This window comes from Hirundo rustica, chromosome 5 (genome assembly GCF_015227805.2).
Source record: "Hirundo rustica isolate bHirRus1 chromosome 5, bHirRus1.pri.v3, whole genome shotgun sequence".
NCBI classification, from domain to species: Eukaryota; Metazoa; Chordata; class Aves; order Passeriformes; family Hirundinidae; genus Hirundo; species Hirundo rustica.
The window spans coordinates 14,156,781-14,172,775 of NC_053454.1; positions in this window are offsets into that span (position 1 = coordinate 14,156,781).

A 15,995-nucleotide genomic window follows, 5' to 3' on the forward strand; every position below is an offset into this window, starting at 1 on the left:
CAGATTATATCAGAGAAGAGATGTAGTTTTGTACTTTAAAACCTGCCTATTGTGCAAAAGACATTAGGATTGTATCAGTCTAGCTGAAGATTTTATAGCAATTTAGATGATGGCAAATTATTAATGTTAGAAGTATGTGTTTTATCAAGAATATCACTTTGCTTTTTGTCTGATTTTCAACATGTGCCATATGTACAGCAGTTGATCAAAGGCTGTGAAGGCATTATCTCTTGCCTCACTTATTATTTCTAAGAAAAGATGAGAAGGAGGATAAAGGAGGGACAGAAGACGATGATCACAAATAGAGAAGTTCAAAGTAGATCAAATAAGACTGTCCGTGATAGTTTCCCTTTAATGAAAGGCATCATTAATCAGCTGTAATGGTGACTAAGAGTGTTGGTAAAACAGTAAATAAGCTGAAGAAAGCAGACTCCAAGAATAAATGTATACTGCACTGCAGCAGACATGCTTCTCATTAGTTTAACTCAAATGTCACCAGTTAATGGGAGAAGCGATTTAGCAACGTCCTACGTGGTAACACTGTGGTTTCTTCATCAGCCTCTCTCCAGGCACCTGCCTAGTGTACCTGTGCAGCACAGCAGCAGATAGGCATTTATGAGTACTTTTCAGACTGTAACCTAAACCAAGCCAAATAATTTTAAAAAGTCCCAAATCCAAAAAAACAATAAAACAACCAAAAGACAAACCAGCGAAAACCCTCAAACAAAAAAACCCTGCCCCATATAAAAAAGGAGTAGGGCATTACACAGAGCTCTGTTACAGCCTCTGCATAAAAAATTACCTTGCTTGAAGCCCTACCAGAAGGATTTACACTGCAGCACAGCTAGGGAACAGCTGGAAGACAAGCAGATCGATAGCATCTATGGCATTGGTGCAATGCCTGCATGAGTCACAGCACCCATGCCTGGCACCAGACAGAGGCAACACCACAGTCACTCCCTGCCTGCAGCAACATGTCACTTCCCACCACCCAGAACCTGTGCACCTGGCTGGCTTGAGTCCTCTTGCCAAGGGAAGACTCTTGAGCCAGGGCTCTTTAAGCAGAGAAACTGGCTTAGCTTTTCAGTAGTTCCTTTGGAAGTTCCTGCAGTAACCTCCCACTTCCCTTCAGGCTGCCATTGTAATGACAGTAAAAGTGTTGTATCATCCTCCCCTGCTGTTTGCAGGGCTGATATTAACCTGTCCTGTGGCTCCTGTGTGGGCCAGAGGAGCAGGCTGGAGCTGAGGCAGAGACACAACAAGGGAGCAGAGTCAACACCTGGAAAGGTCCCTAAACCAGAAACTAGAAAGATTTTAAAACTCTACCGAGTTTGCTGCTGCCAAAGTCAAGAAACTGGACCAAGGGGTGTCATCCTACAGCTGTTTTACATCTGTCTTCCATAGCTCAACATCAAAAAATTAATTGTTAAGAAAATTATCTTTTAAACATTAATGAGAAGACTAAACGGAGACATTTTGCATTTATTTGAACACTAGTAAAAAGAGATATTTTAACCAGGTGAATCTAGCAGTCTGAAAACTGTAAGGTAGTGCAGCAATAGGAAACCCCCAACATCAAATATTCAGCTATAAAATCAAGACTTTATTTCATTCAGCCATGAGTATTACATTTTAATATACAGATAGAGTTGAAAGGCAACTGATGTGAATGGAATTGTTTTGGAAAAGTAAACTTAAAACTGTCTGGACAGAGGTAATAGGGTGGTAGGTGTTTTTTTCACCCAAACACGTGTTTTTTGAAAAGCACAGATAAGTTGTAGGACAGCAGGTTAAACCATCCTTGCCTGCCCTCCCCACCTCCCCCCCCCCCCCCCCAAATTGGTAAGTGCTGATAAATTAAACTTTGGCATATTTATTAAATGACAGGTTTTGCTCCACTATAAAAATTTTCAGTTTTTTCACACGTAGGATAAGGACACTAGTAAGGGGGATTAAGACAGATTTAGGTAATTCCTATTGCTTTGCTTGTTCCTACTGGAACTTCAGTGAATTGACACCAACTCCTCTGAAATCACTACTTTGTGGATGCAAGGGAAGCAGGAAAAGACTTCAACACAGTAATTGACAGGCATCAGCTAGAACCTTTTACTCCCTTCCTTTAACCACAGATTTTGCTTTTAGCAATACTGCAGCTGAAGGACAAAAAGTGTATTCAGATCAAAACTTGGCATTAATGAATAAAGAAAAGAAGATAGAAAAAGTTCTCCCTAATGTATCTTCTCAGCTGTCAGAAATCTTAGTATCCTAAGCCAGTTAATGTATTTTCCTCTGTATTTAACATCCTGTAAGGATCTTTTTTTATTTCCCCTTAATTCCATGAATTGCCTTTTGCAGCCACTTATACTTTTAACATCCACAACATCCTGCGGTAAAAAGGCAAAAAACTTCCAGACAGGCTCAAAATATGCAAGCATTAGGAGGCAGCTACTGAAACTGTGAGAAACCATAAACAATTTTTTCAATGTTTGCTTTTTTTCTGTCCTTTGTGCCATTTTTTTAGTTTCCTTCACTAACTCCGTTTCCAAGTTTAGACATGCCAATCCAATTTATCCTTACAAGAAGGCAGGCATCCTTATCAGAAGGGCTTGAGTCTCTTACATAATATTTGCCATTTTGCTATTTCCCTAGAGGTGTCTAGGGGAAATGGGATTATCCAGCTGTATTCTTTTTTGCTCTGTGACTTATTTCACTTTAATATTCCCTTTATTCCCTTCATATCTTTATCTCCTTTTTTTTTTTTTTTTTTTTTTTTTTTTTTTCCTGCAAAGAAGATGAAAGTACATGCTGAGAGATTTGGGGTGGTTCAGCCTGGAGAAGAGAAGGCCATGGGGAAACCATAAAGCACATTCCAGCACCTAAAGGGAGCCTACAAGAGAGATGGAGAAATACTTTTACAAGAGCATGGAGTGTCAGGACAAGGGGGAATAGCTTCAAACTGAAAGAGGGCAGGTTTCCATTATGTAGTAGGAGCAAATTCTTTACTGTGAGGCACTGGAACAGGTTTCCCTGAGAAGTTGTGGGGGGTTTATCCCTGGGAATGTTTAAGTCCAAGTTGGATGGGGATTTGAGCCATTTGGTCTAGTGGAAGGTGTCCCTGCCCATGATGGGGTTGGAACTAGATGAACTTTGTCTCTTCCAATCCAAACCATTCTAAGTTTCTATGATTCTGTGAAAGTGAGAAGAGTAATTTTTTATCCCAGACCTCTGTAGCTGTCTTCCCTACCTCACAGTGCTTCAGAAGGGACTTCATTGATGCAAGCCTCAAACAGCCCACAAAGCTTCAATACTTCTTATCAGTGCTTTATATTAATAATCTTCAACAGATTATCAAATTACTCAGCTACTTTTTAAAAACACTTTTAGATAACAGCCAAAGAAAAGGCAGTTCTAGCTGCTTTTAGATATTTCTATTTACCCACCAAGTTTTCCTATGAGAACGAACACTGTTAGAACAGTGAAGTGGCTGAAATTCAGTCATTTCATGTGCCAAAGGAAAAAATGTAACCTTTCACCTCCAACACTAGGGAACAGTTGGTTTTCACAGAGAGCACACAAAAAAGTCATGTCCTGCTGATTTGGTTTACTAACTGTGGAACTAAAAATATTCTTTTTCTCCTGTCAGAACAGCTGATCTTGTAATTCACTTCAAAATCCAAGTGACTTGCACAAAAAAATGCCTGTACACTAAATAAGTGAACAAAGTATCTGACTGAGCTGCAGCTGGAGGATATGGTTTGCTACCACTGTCTTTTCCTGCACATTTGAAAAGAAAAGTTTGCTGATATTTACAACTGAACTATATTATTGCAATGTGCTGATGCTAAATGCCTGTAGCAAATGAGAGCCTCTGCCTGCACACAGGAGAGCTGTCAGCCTGTTGATATTTGCACCCAAAAACTAAGGTAAACTGCTTGCACCTAGATATCTGCCTTTATCTGGATGCATATTTTCTCTTACATACTCTGGATTAAAACCCTGAAGAAACCTTTAACAATATGACAAACAGGAGGAGTTATTACCTTACTTTGAAAAGACTCCTTGAACTTTTTTAACTCTTTCGTGTCTTTACCAGTGAGAACAAGTAATGAGTCAAACAATAACCTCAACTGCAAATCTTTGCTAAGTAGCACAGATCTAAAGCCTGACAGAGTCAGTAAGCACTCCAACAGTGTCAGGAACAAAAGAGTTGCTGAAAGCATCATCTAAAACATCAGAAATGGTACTGTTTCCATGCCATTTTATTCTAGGTCTTTCCATTTTCTTCAGCTGTGCTATATGCTGGACTAACAGGCTGCTTTGGGAGCCATTGAGAAAGAGAGGAGTTAAAGCTGCAAAGCCCAGAGCCTGAAACCCAAATTGCTGCAATAACAGCTGTTGACAAACAAAATAGGGAAATATCCAAGAAACCAGTTAACCAGCTGCTTGCAATCAACCAAATGTATGGATTTTTCTGTCAGAAGCTATGACACAGCCATCCTCCCTATGATTAATGCATCTTTGCACTTCAGTCAGGAGATCCTCCTCTTTCTGTCCATTTTTGGGCTGTTCCAGTGCAGTCAGCAGCATACCAGAGTCTGTCAGAAAAGATCAGCCTGAACTGGAAAGGACCCAGCTCTATAGCATTCATCCCCACTTAGTTCTTCTAATAAAACAGTCTTGAGGTTTATATAATTGGAATTCAAATCTAGCACTGTCGTCTGTCAGAGATAGATCCCAAAGCATAACATTTCCATTTAAACATTTTAAATGCTATGTACAGACTTATCTAGATGCTTGCCTGTTTCTCTGTTCTTTTATGTGTAGGGGAGGGGAGGGAGGGGAGGGGAGGGGAGGGGAGGGGAGGGAGGGGGGGGGAGGGGGAGGGGGAGGGGAGGGGAGTGGAGGGGAGGGTGCGGAGGGGGGAGGGGAGCAGGGGAGGGCATGGGGGGAGGTGGAGGGGAGGGGAGGGGAGGGGCGGGGAGGGAGGGGGAGGGGGAAGGGAAGGAATGGGGGAGGGAACGGGAAGGAAGGGAATTGGACTTTTCCTTTCCTTTCCTTTCCTTTCCTTTCCTTTCCTTTCCTTTCCTTTCCTTTCCTTTCCTTTCCTTTCCTTTCCTTTCCTTTCCTTTCCTTAATGCTTAACTCTATTAGTTTGTGGTGCAAAAAGGAAGAGGCATAGTGCCAAAATATTTCAAATCAGATCACCATCCAGAGCTCTGCTATCTCAGAAGGGGAAAAAAATATTAATGTTGTCTGCAGGTGGGCAAAATTCAATGCTGCCAAGAAAAAGGCAAGCAAACTGCTTTTACCTCAAAGAAAAGTGTCTCCAGCTGCTGCATTATGGTACCAAACAAGTTCCACGTGTCAGATAAGGAATGCAGTGTGGTACTGAAAAAAGGAAATGGCAGGCACCCATCTGTATTATAAATTCAGAGGTTGCCTAGAGAGTTGCTGCCATTGAAGGAAGATTGCTTCTCTTCTATTAATAAAGAAACTTGACAAGACTGAAAAGGACTTGAAGGAGCTGCCATCAGAGAAGTTTACATTCCACAGCATCTCCCAGCAAAGAGAATGCAGCACTGAAACATGGATGTGCTCACCATCCTGGGACTGCCAAAAATTCCCAGTAAATAGAAATATGCTAGTTCTTGAAGAGAAAAGGGCTGGAGCAGCAGCAAAATCTGCATATTTTTAAAACAATATTAGGCACTGTTTGGTTTCACTTCTTATAAAGACCTCAGAAAGGGTCTATATGTAAATAGGGGATCAAATATATGCTGGACAAGCCTGTATGCAGCATCCTATCAGGAAAGTCTTGTTCTGCAGCTTTGCTGCCAGCATATGTAAGATCTTCCAAGGCAAGGACCACCCATCTGTGTCCATGTTCCTCCAGCTGATAGAAAGTGGCATGAAATGAAAGGAAAGTTAAAAGGATTGGTGAGGAAATCTACAGTAACCACAAGATGCAGCATTGTGCATTGGTAGATCTGTATTTGCTTGTGGCTATGGGGGAAGAGAAGGGGGCTGACATCATGTTCAGTGGGCTCTGTGGCTTTCATCAGCCAGGGCTGCCTGCCTGGGCTCTGCTGCCTTCTCCCCACACAGTGCACCATGAAAGAGAAGGAACTTCTGCAGAGTGGCATGGAAGCGAATATGCCAAGCAGCTCATTAGCTGGTGCATTCTCATTGTTAAGATGCCAATTCCCATTTCAGCCTGGAGTGTATTCAAAGGGAAGGTAAACAGTTAATGAGCTCAGTCCTTTGAATTAAGCAGCTGAATCTGTGCTGAACTTTTAAATCTTTTATAGCTGTGATATTTCAGAGTCTTAAAAATGAATCAGAACATCTGACAGGTATGCCATGAAGTTCCACATACACACTGTGCCAAGATTTAGCACTGAGAATTTACCTTCTGATATGCTGACAAAGGAAAAATGTTTTATGCAGAGGTTTGTGGGCTGTTTTGCACCTAAAAGAAAATGGTAAAATCGAGCTTTTTACTGTTGCTTTTCTCACATAGAAAAATCCCATTGAAATACATGCAGTTGTTTCCCAGCATTACCACTGGGAAGCAAAAGGTTACTTCATCAATAAAATAATGTTGGTGCTCAAAGGTTTAATATATACATTACTGACAAGACAGTGCTCAAGGTCAATATTGAAATACAGTCAGCAGTGTCCCAAATGTTAAACTAACCTCTACTCTTACATTGCCCAGTTCATCTCAAAGCCTTTCCCTCTTTGAACAAACAGGCAACAGTTAACTAGCCTGAGTGACAGCTACAATTGAAATGCAGCCCCTTTGCTGCAGCTATTTACCATTCTGCAGTAAAACTGCATCCTTTTGTTCACCAGAAAACCGGAAAAAGAAGTAGCAAATTTTCCAAGGAAAATCTTTTTTTCCAGAGCCAAGGAAAAGTGAGAACCATAGAATCAGAGAAAATGCTGAGTTGGAATGAACTCATAAGGATCATCAATTCCAAATCCTGCTGCTGCACAGGACACCCCAAGGGTCACACCTTGTGCCTGTGTGATCAGTACTTGTCTGTTCACCTTGTCTGTTTTTCATGAGAAAGTTGTAACTGCAGTGAGGTCTCTCCTCAGTCTCCTCTTCAGCCTGAACAGACCAAGTCACCTCAGTCACTCCTCACCAGACCCTCCCCATCCTCATGGACTTCCCCTGAACACTCTCCAACAGTTTAATATGTAATGTTTCATTTTGATATAAAGGAGTTTCTGTTTGTACTGAGAAGTTCTCAGTCTCATCTAGACACCTTCTACTGCACCCCCATTCTAGTTGCTGCAGTATGAAATCTTCCTTCCTTCAGTGGACAGAGATATTCTGATCCTGAAGCAGACATTTCTGTTCAAATCCATATTTAAAAGAAGTACCCAAAAGAGAAGAGAAAAGAAAAAAAAGGTAGACATTCACAACAAAATTCTGACAAAGACAAAATAAATATTTCTGCCCCTTCCTTGATTTGAGTAAATGTACACAGAGAAGCAATTAAAAAAGGCTTAACTTAAATTGGTTTTCCAGATGAACAACGGTTTGGATAGCAGTTATTGCATATATAACATTTATCCCTTGGGTTAATGATACTCTCTTCCAATTTTCCTTAATCCCATTACAAAGTCAATAAATATTTCTTTTTTCCTAACACTGTTCTCCAGCATTGCTTAGAAAAGAGGAGAGGAGAGGAGAGGAGAGGAGAGGAGAGGAGAGGAGAGGAGAGGAGAGGAGAGGAGAGGAGAGGAGAGGAGAGGAGAGGAGAGGAGAGGAGAGGAGAGGAGAGGAGAGGAGAGGAGAGGAGAGGAGAGGAGAGGAGAGGAGAGGAGAGGAGAGGAGAGGAGAGGAGAGGAGAGGAGAGGAGAGGAGAGGAGAGGAGAGGAGAGGAGAGGAGAGGAGAGGAGAGGAGAGGAGAGGAGAGGAGAGACTAAATTTAGAACTTGAGTCTGAGGAAAATCTTTGTCTTAAAATTGCTCATCTGATCTCAAACTTCCTCTCTCTCAGTGGCATTTCAATTTGATTCCAAGGGTCACAGTCCACATGATGTGCTCCACCTCACTGAGGGACTCTTGGCATAAAGGATTTGACATATAACAAAAATGTCCAGCAGTGGCCCCAGTATCCTGCCACCATACAAATGCTACTCATAGGCAGAGCTGCTACATCTCTTAGAAGTTGGTGGCCTACCACTCTACTGTATTATAAACCACCTTGAAACCTTCTCCTAAAATTTTCCAGCTTCTCGTTTTTTAGCTACTAGTCTTTGAATTATGACAGAAGGAAGGACCTGGTTACTAGGTGCCTTTCTTTGACTAGATATATATAATTTGCATATATATATGTGCATGATCTTTTTGACTATATATATATATATATACACATACACAAAAATATATATAGCTGTTCTTTTCAAAGCTACTTACTAATATACTAATTATGTAAATTTTTTAATCAGGTGCATTTATGTTGATAATTACAGCACATAATCCATCCCTAAGACAACTTTATGGATTGGACAGAAAAGAAATCTGTCTGATCTCTTTCATCTTAAAGATTTTAATGTCTTTTGTTGTTCCCATTGCATTTTGTGCATTTAGAAAATGTCTATCCAAAACAGCACAGTCAACTTTCCACATTTTTTAAAAGAATATCTCTGTTAAAATACCATCAGAACACAATCTAGTTTTGTTAGGCCTGTTGACAATCAACAATGCTTTTTTTATTCCTTGAACTGTGCTTATCAGCTGAACCACAAGTGGGAAGCACAACAAATGCTTCAGAACAATGCCATCAGATACAGAAACTTTATGATTGCTCCTGCCCAACCAGCTCTTTATGAAAACTGCAGGTCACAAAAGATTAAAATTCTGCCTTGACTGAGTTCATTTTTTAATAAAAAGGGGGAAGGGGGCAGGGAGCCTTGGGAGGATCAGAAGAACAGATTAGCTGTCTACAGAAACACTAGTTATGTATCATTAACTCCACTGAAGCTATTCATAGTTAAAGCCGAAAAATGCCCAAGTTGACATTCTTTCCTCCCATGCTGTCGGGGGGGAGGTCAAAGACAAGATTTTCCACTTCATCTCCCAGTTTCCTTTTATGTACAGACTCTCAGCAACTGCTCATGTTGCCACAACAGAGACCTTGAACCTTCAAAGCTATCTGCAGAGACAGACCCTTATCCCTAATCAATATGGATCAGCAAAGAGGCACAGACTATCCACATGTATCTGTTTGCAGGACTGGAACCTACATTTTCAGTGACTGAATTTACTTTTCTAAAAGGGCAGAATGTCACTGCCAATTGGTGTCTGCAAAGTGAGCTAAAAATACTTCATTTTCATAGAACAATAAGAATGAGGAGATTCTTTCATTGGAGAGCCAGACATCACTGTGACAGAGAAAAGTCAGCTGTGCACCCATCCCTGAATTCTTTTCTCTGCCAGGGAGAAAGATCCACCTAAAGGCAGAGGAAGTGATTTTTCTCCTGGAGAGTTCTGCCTTAGATTCGGTCTGAATGAATATCAACATGCATGACCTAAAGGAGAAAAAGCTATTCATTTATTTTTCATATAATGTTATGCAGTCATGAAGGACAAGAATATTTTGCAACTCAGTGCATGAGCAAAGACCAGCAAAATAGAAATTTGCTTGAAAATGTGTCATCCATGAGAAGAATAGTTCATCCTGCAGGTACTGAAAAAGAGGAGTGGAAAATCTGAAAGGCATGACCCTGATGAAAATTAACATTGGAAGGTGGAAGTTAGACACAGCTAAGAAGCTTAAAATAATTCTTAAAACCAAAAAGTCTTAGCTGAAATGCTTTTGTCCAGTCTTTCCTCAAATATTTTTTGAAGGACTTTAGCCCATCGCTGGCCAGAGAATCTACCTCCAAGAGAGACGGCTGAAGAGCCAAAGGCAAGATTATGTTTTCAATTCATCACTGCCTCCAAGCTCCATCCTACTGCCCAGACCTTTTTTTTTTTTTTTTTAGATTATAAATATCATTTGTTTAGGGGTAACAATTTGTTCCTCTTATTTCACATATGCTTTTGCCATGTGACACCTCACTCCTGTAAGACAACAAGACAACACATACTGATGCATAATGGCTTTTTTAGTATATCAGTGTCATTTTTAGAAATTAGGAATTGAGGAGTTCATGATGTTCACTTGATGCTTTTTCTCTAAAGTAATTTCGTTTCCAAGTGTATTCCTCCACTTTGCATTCAAGAAAGATGTAAGCTTCTTTCAGTAAAGGTGCTGATAGAAGGACTGCTTCCCTCAGAGGACCTGCTTTTATTAAATATGTATAGGCTGAATAAAAAAAAATCCATAGGGAATATTAAAGTGTTTTAATAGCCGGAGTGTAAGGACAAAGAAGAGAAAACTATGTCGGTGCATATTAATGGCAAAACCAAGATGAAATAACCTGATAAAACATCTTTGACATTTGCTTGTGACATGATGTTAATGCTAGACCTGAAGACAGCCAGCACGGAAAAGTTTTGCGTAGGGTAACAAATGCTTCCTAAGAATCTCCTTATCCACAGAACCTCTCACATACTCCTCTCAACTTCTTTCTCTACACATGTGTTTGCAGAACCAGCATAAGATCCACAGGCCTACCATCTAGGAAAATTCAGTTGTCCAGGTGTGATTTATGAAACATCAGCCACTGTGAATATAGCCTAATATAAAGCAGCTCAGTGAGTGCCTTATTTATGCAGAAAGCCTGATAGTTGCAGAGAGGAAAGAGGGTCAAGCTGAGAATAAATGGTTAAGAATAAAATACAAATCAAATATAATCATGTTGCCTACTCAGCAAGGCCACTCTGTGTGTTTTACTTCATGAAAAATCATTCAGGTTTGATTATAAACATTGCTGCCTTGACTATCCAGACTACAGGAAAGAGACAAGCCATTAAAGATGAGAAGACAAGAACAAAACTCCTAAAAATAGTTAAAGACAAAAAACAATTATCTCTGCCCACTTTTGGGGACACAGCCTTGTGACACATCATCACATGTGAGTGGGACATGGAGCTCAGCTGTGATAACACTTGTGTTCTTATTACCTAGGAAGTAAATTCAGAGTTTGTCCAGCTGCTATGTCAGATGGAGTTTGTTCAATCTGAACAAGGCAGGGGCAGGTCTGTACCCTCTAATGCCTTTAGGAAGAGCATAAACAAAATTCTGGAACAGTCCTTGCAAATTCCCCTTCACTCTTCCTTTGTAGGGATGGAAAATGCTGCCCTCTGTATATACATGCATGTAGTTTCATATCTGAAGCGACCAGTGACTCATTCACCAGGCAACCTGGGTGCTGGGATCCCTGCCAGAAGACAGCCCATCCATCTCTTGTGCCCAGGCCAGGACTTTTGGGCCTAGGATCAAGCCATCCATCATTTTCAGAACTACATGGCTTTCAGATATGACGAACTGTGATGTCTTATCTTCTAAAGCAAGGCCGCACTGAGGAGCCACTGATTCACTGTGGACATAGGAGCTTTCTTATACACTTATTCTTCCATGATGGAGAGGCACACATCTCTTTGATAACTCTGTGTCTGGGAATACATCTCATGGGCATAAAAAGACTTCCTCAGCTTCCAAGCAGAAACGATAATGATGAGAGTCAGCTAAACCCCCCCAGCAAGGCCAGACCAAGACCAAGCAGGAATACTTTTGATTTTAATTTTATTTTAGATATCACATACTGGACAGTGTCTTACATTTTGTTCCTATAATCATTATAATCAACCACAAACAACCTCCAGTAATCCCAGTTAAACATTGCTATGAAGTTTTCTTTACCATGTTTCTTGTTGGCTGTTCCCAGTACAGTATATGTTAATCTTTTCAAAACAGGCCTTGAGCTCACTTAAGAGTATATAAAGGCTTGGTTTTTTCCTTATGGGAGAAATGCAGAATATCTCCTTACAAGTAGAAATCAATCATGAAAGAAATTCTGTATTGGATTGTTCCCTCTTTTTGCTTAGCTTTCCTTTGAAATAAGCAAGGAATATCTCAATTTAAATGTCATTTCAGTGATTGTCTCACATTAAAACCACTGCTCAATAACTCTGGAAGAAAGCAGATGGGAAGAGTCTTACAAACAAACAAACAAACAAAGTTGTCTTGTCCTCAGTAGCAAAGAGAAAAAGATATTTCTGGAGAAAAAAAGGCAAAAGCAATACTTCATTGTAGGTCTTCTCCTGTGCCCACCCCCAAGCCCTGGACCACTAAAATCCAGAGCTAAAGGAATTCCCCCCAGGGCACCTATCACCTGAAACCCTCTCCCTGAGATTTCACAATCCGGTAGGGACCCCAAAGTGATAGACAGGCTGCCCCAGAGTGAGGAGGGTGGGAGGACTGACACAAAACACCTTGTTATACAGAAAACACAAAAAGGGCAACAACATTGGGGATAGAGTGAAATGAACCATAACATAAACTTCTTATAAAAACCTAATAAAACAGTTCTGCACCACCACATTCTCCCTTCTTTGTGGCAAGCAATTAAACTTCTCTAGTGGTGCATATGCTAAAATCCCAATCCTTGCAGCCTGGGCCTTTCACTCATATCCCTAGGAGTGTTCCACCACTGGTAATGTAAGTTTCAGCTCTCTTCTGATGAAGTAGTGGGAAGTTTCACCTAAGCAAGATCAGAGTACGAAACAAGTATGGAACCACTGTAAAACTCCATGATAAACCTTTCAAGTGGCTCAGGAACTACTCAGCCCCCAAAATGCCAAAATTAAATTATCTTATGAAGAATCCCCCCTATTGCTACTCAATCAAAATTTTAACTCAGCTTTTGGGGAGGGTTTGCACACCAATGTGTTTTCCATCACCCTTTTCTTGTATAATTCATCAGGCATTAGTCAAGTTTCTTATATGTCCCATACTGTTACTATGCCTGCAGTCCTTATATAAGGAAGAAGAGAGCTGGAGAACTTTACTATCAAGAGCTATATGCCAGTCAGGTCTATCTGAATGGTCAGGCCTGGTTTCATACATTCACATAAGCGCAGAATAGTTTAAGTTGGGAGGAATCTTTAAAGGTTATCTAGTCCAATTCCCCATGCAATGATCAGGGACATCTTCAACCAGCACCACATCCAATCTGATCTTAAATATTTCCAGGGATGGAGTATCTACCACCTCTCTGGAGAGTCTGTTCCAGTGTTTTGCCACTCTCATCATAAAAAACACTTATTTCTTATATCTAGTCAAAATCTACTCTATTTTAGTTTAAAACCATTACCGCTTGTCCTGTCACAAAGGCCGTGCTAAAATATCTTTCTCCATCTTTCTTATAAGGGCCCCCCTTTAAACACTGAAATGCCAGAATGGGGTCTCCCTGGAGCCTTCCCTTATCCAGGCTGAACAATCCCAGTTCTCTAGCCTATCCTTATACAAGAGGTGCTCCATCCCTCTGATCATTTCTGTGGCCTTCCTCTTGAAATGGTTCTTTTATGTGCTGAGGCCCCCAGAGCTGAGTGCTGAACTCCAGCTGGTCTCGTGAGAGCAGAGGGGCAGAAACAGCGTGCCTTTACCAGCTGGCCAGACTGCAATTTAATGAAGGTTGTCCTTCTGAGCTGCAGATGCACATTGTCAGCTCATGTACTGCTTTTCATCCAACCCTCCATCCATCAATGAGCACTCTCGAGTCCTTCTTATCGGGCTTCTCTCCATCTCTTCCTCCCTCAGTCTGTACTGATAACGGTGGCTGCCCCAACCCAGGTGCAGCACCTTGTACTTGGCCTTGTTGAACCTCACGAGGTTCTCACAAGCCTATTTCTAAGCTTGTCCAAGGCCCTCCAGACAGCACCCCCTCCCTGAGGTGAGATCAGGTTTCTGATGCATTGATCAGGCTTGGCCTGACGTTGGCATTATAGCTGCCATTTCTGTGCCCCGGCCCTGTGGGCTGTCCATGACGTGCAGAGATGAAAAGCCTAAAGCCCATAGCTCTCTTACAGCCCAGGAGACAGGCTGATAAGAACTAGTTAGACAAGCTGGCAGGAAACTCAGGGATTTTTTTTTCCTGAGATTTTTTTTCCATCTTTAACTACGGTATTAAAGTGCTCAGAATCAAGATGTAAACATGCAGTAGGGATCCAAAATTAATCTCCTGTATATGCCATATGGAAGACTTGTAAAATTTATAGAAATAGGTCTTGTGTTAAAGTAAACCAGGTGGGTGTTGAAATGACTAGGCTCTGCATATGATTCAGTCTCATAGCAGTAAAAAACATTCCCAGCAAGCTATCATTGCTGCATGTCAGGGTAGATCTTCCCTGAATGCCAGACAGGCTTTGTGCAGAATCTGACTGCAGAACAAGCGTGACCAGCCCTAAGCAATTCCTGCAGGCACACAGCTTCTGTTCCTGATGGCAGTGCGGTATGGCAAGCAAAGGGCTGCCGGGGACACATCTGTGCTGTGCCCCTGGCCTCAGCCCCATCTGCAGCTGTTGCTCTTCTCTGTTAGAGCAGCCCCAGAGCTGGGGGGCTGCCTTTGGGTACAACAGCATCCCGGGAAAGTCTGTGCCATGCCCACTCCCTTGCCTCCACACTCCAACTCTGACTTGCCTGGCTGGTCCTTGGCTGGACCCAGGCATCTGCTTCCCTTGTGGCAGTCCTTGCCTTTTCAGCAGCCCTGACCAGCCTCTTTGTCCTGGTGTTCTTGAAGGCAATTTTATTGTGCAACTTTTGAAAGCTCTTGGACAATCTGCTTTCATTCTCCCACCTTTTTCCTTATCAGTATTTATACTCTTAACTCCAGTACCTCATCCTTTACACATGGCATGTCCCTCTTTCTAATGCTTGATTACTTTTTGCACTCACTTATTCAGAGTGACCTTTTTCACTCCTAGTGTATTTATCGCTAGATGGCTCTCATAACCCTTGAGCATATTGTCATTTATCTTTCAACCCATTCAATTCCCTCCCCATCCAGCTCATCTCTGTTTAGTATCCCTTTTGTTCCTCCAAATACTGTGCTGCTGGGAGCAAAATGCTTTTAAACACCAAAAGAAAAAAAAAAAAAAAATTAATTGTTGCCTAACTGCTTCCTTGCTATTAGGTATCCAATGGCTGAATTTTGATAGAGAAAGAACAGTCAGATACTTCCAGTGAGAATTACTAAAATGTTAGACTGGGGAAAACAGCAGCAAGGCAGGAGTTGGAGAATAACACAGCAGAGGGGCTAGAAGGACAGCATGGCTGCTGCAGTTGCCATCCAGCTGCCAGTGCAGTATGATGGCACAGAAACATCAAATGTCACCTGACTTATCTCTGTAAGGCAAGAACTGATTGATTGCAGGGCATCTGAAAGCACCTTTTGGATCTTAATAACCTGTGACATTTCTGAAGCAAAGCTTAACAAAGTGGTGCAATCCTAAAATCTACTCTCACTTTTCTTCTCATGAATTGTGAAGAGAATTAGTGAAACCCCAAATTGGAAACCATATGTTCACTTTTTAATTACAACTTGTTCTATTTACATACAGCTAAATATGATGCTAACACACTGTTTTCAAAGTTCCCTCATGAAAAATGGAGTAGACTTTTAATGATGGTGAAGAAACATCTTTTCCACCACAAACAGGGCCCCTGGACCAAATCTGTTGACAGTTTTAGTGTCTTCAGTAGCTCTACTGAAGCCATGACCGACAATGCTTTTTGCATTTGCATTTCCATTTGCAAAGGATAACTACAGTATGGTTTCCAAGAGCTGGCAGTCTTCTCCCTTGTATGATAAGTCAGTCAAATTGGCTTATTTTTATTGTAAAGAAAGGTAAGTTGAAATCTCCATTCTTTCATACTATAAGATATAACCCTAACGGTCAGTTACTAAGGATTTTTCCTCTCAACAAAGATGATGAATGCCAAAGGGAAACTATGACTGGGAATAAAGCATCAGCCAGATGCATTGACTCAAATGTGTTGCAATAACCCATCCATTGCACAGAAAAAGCAT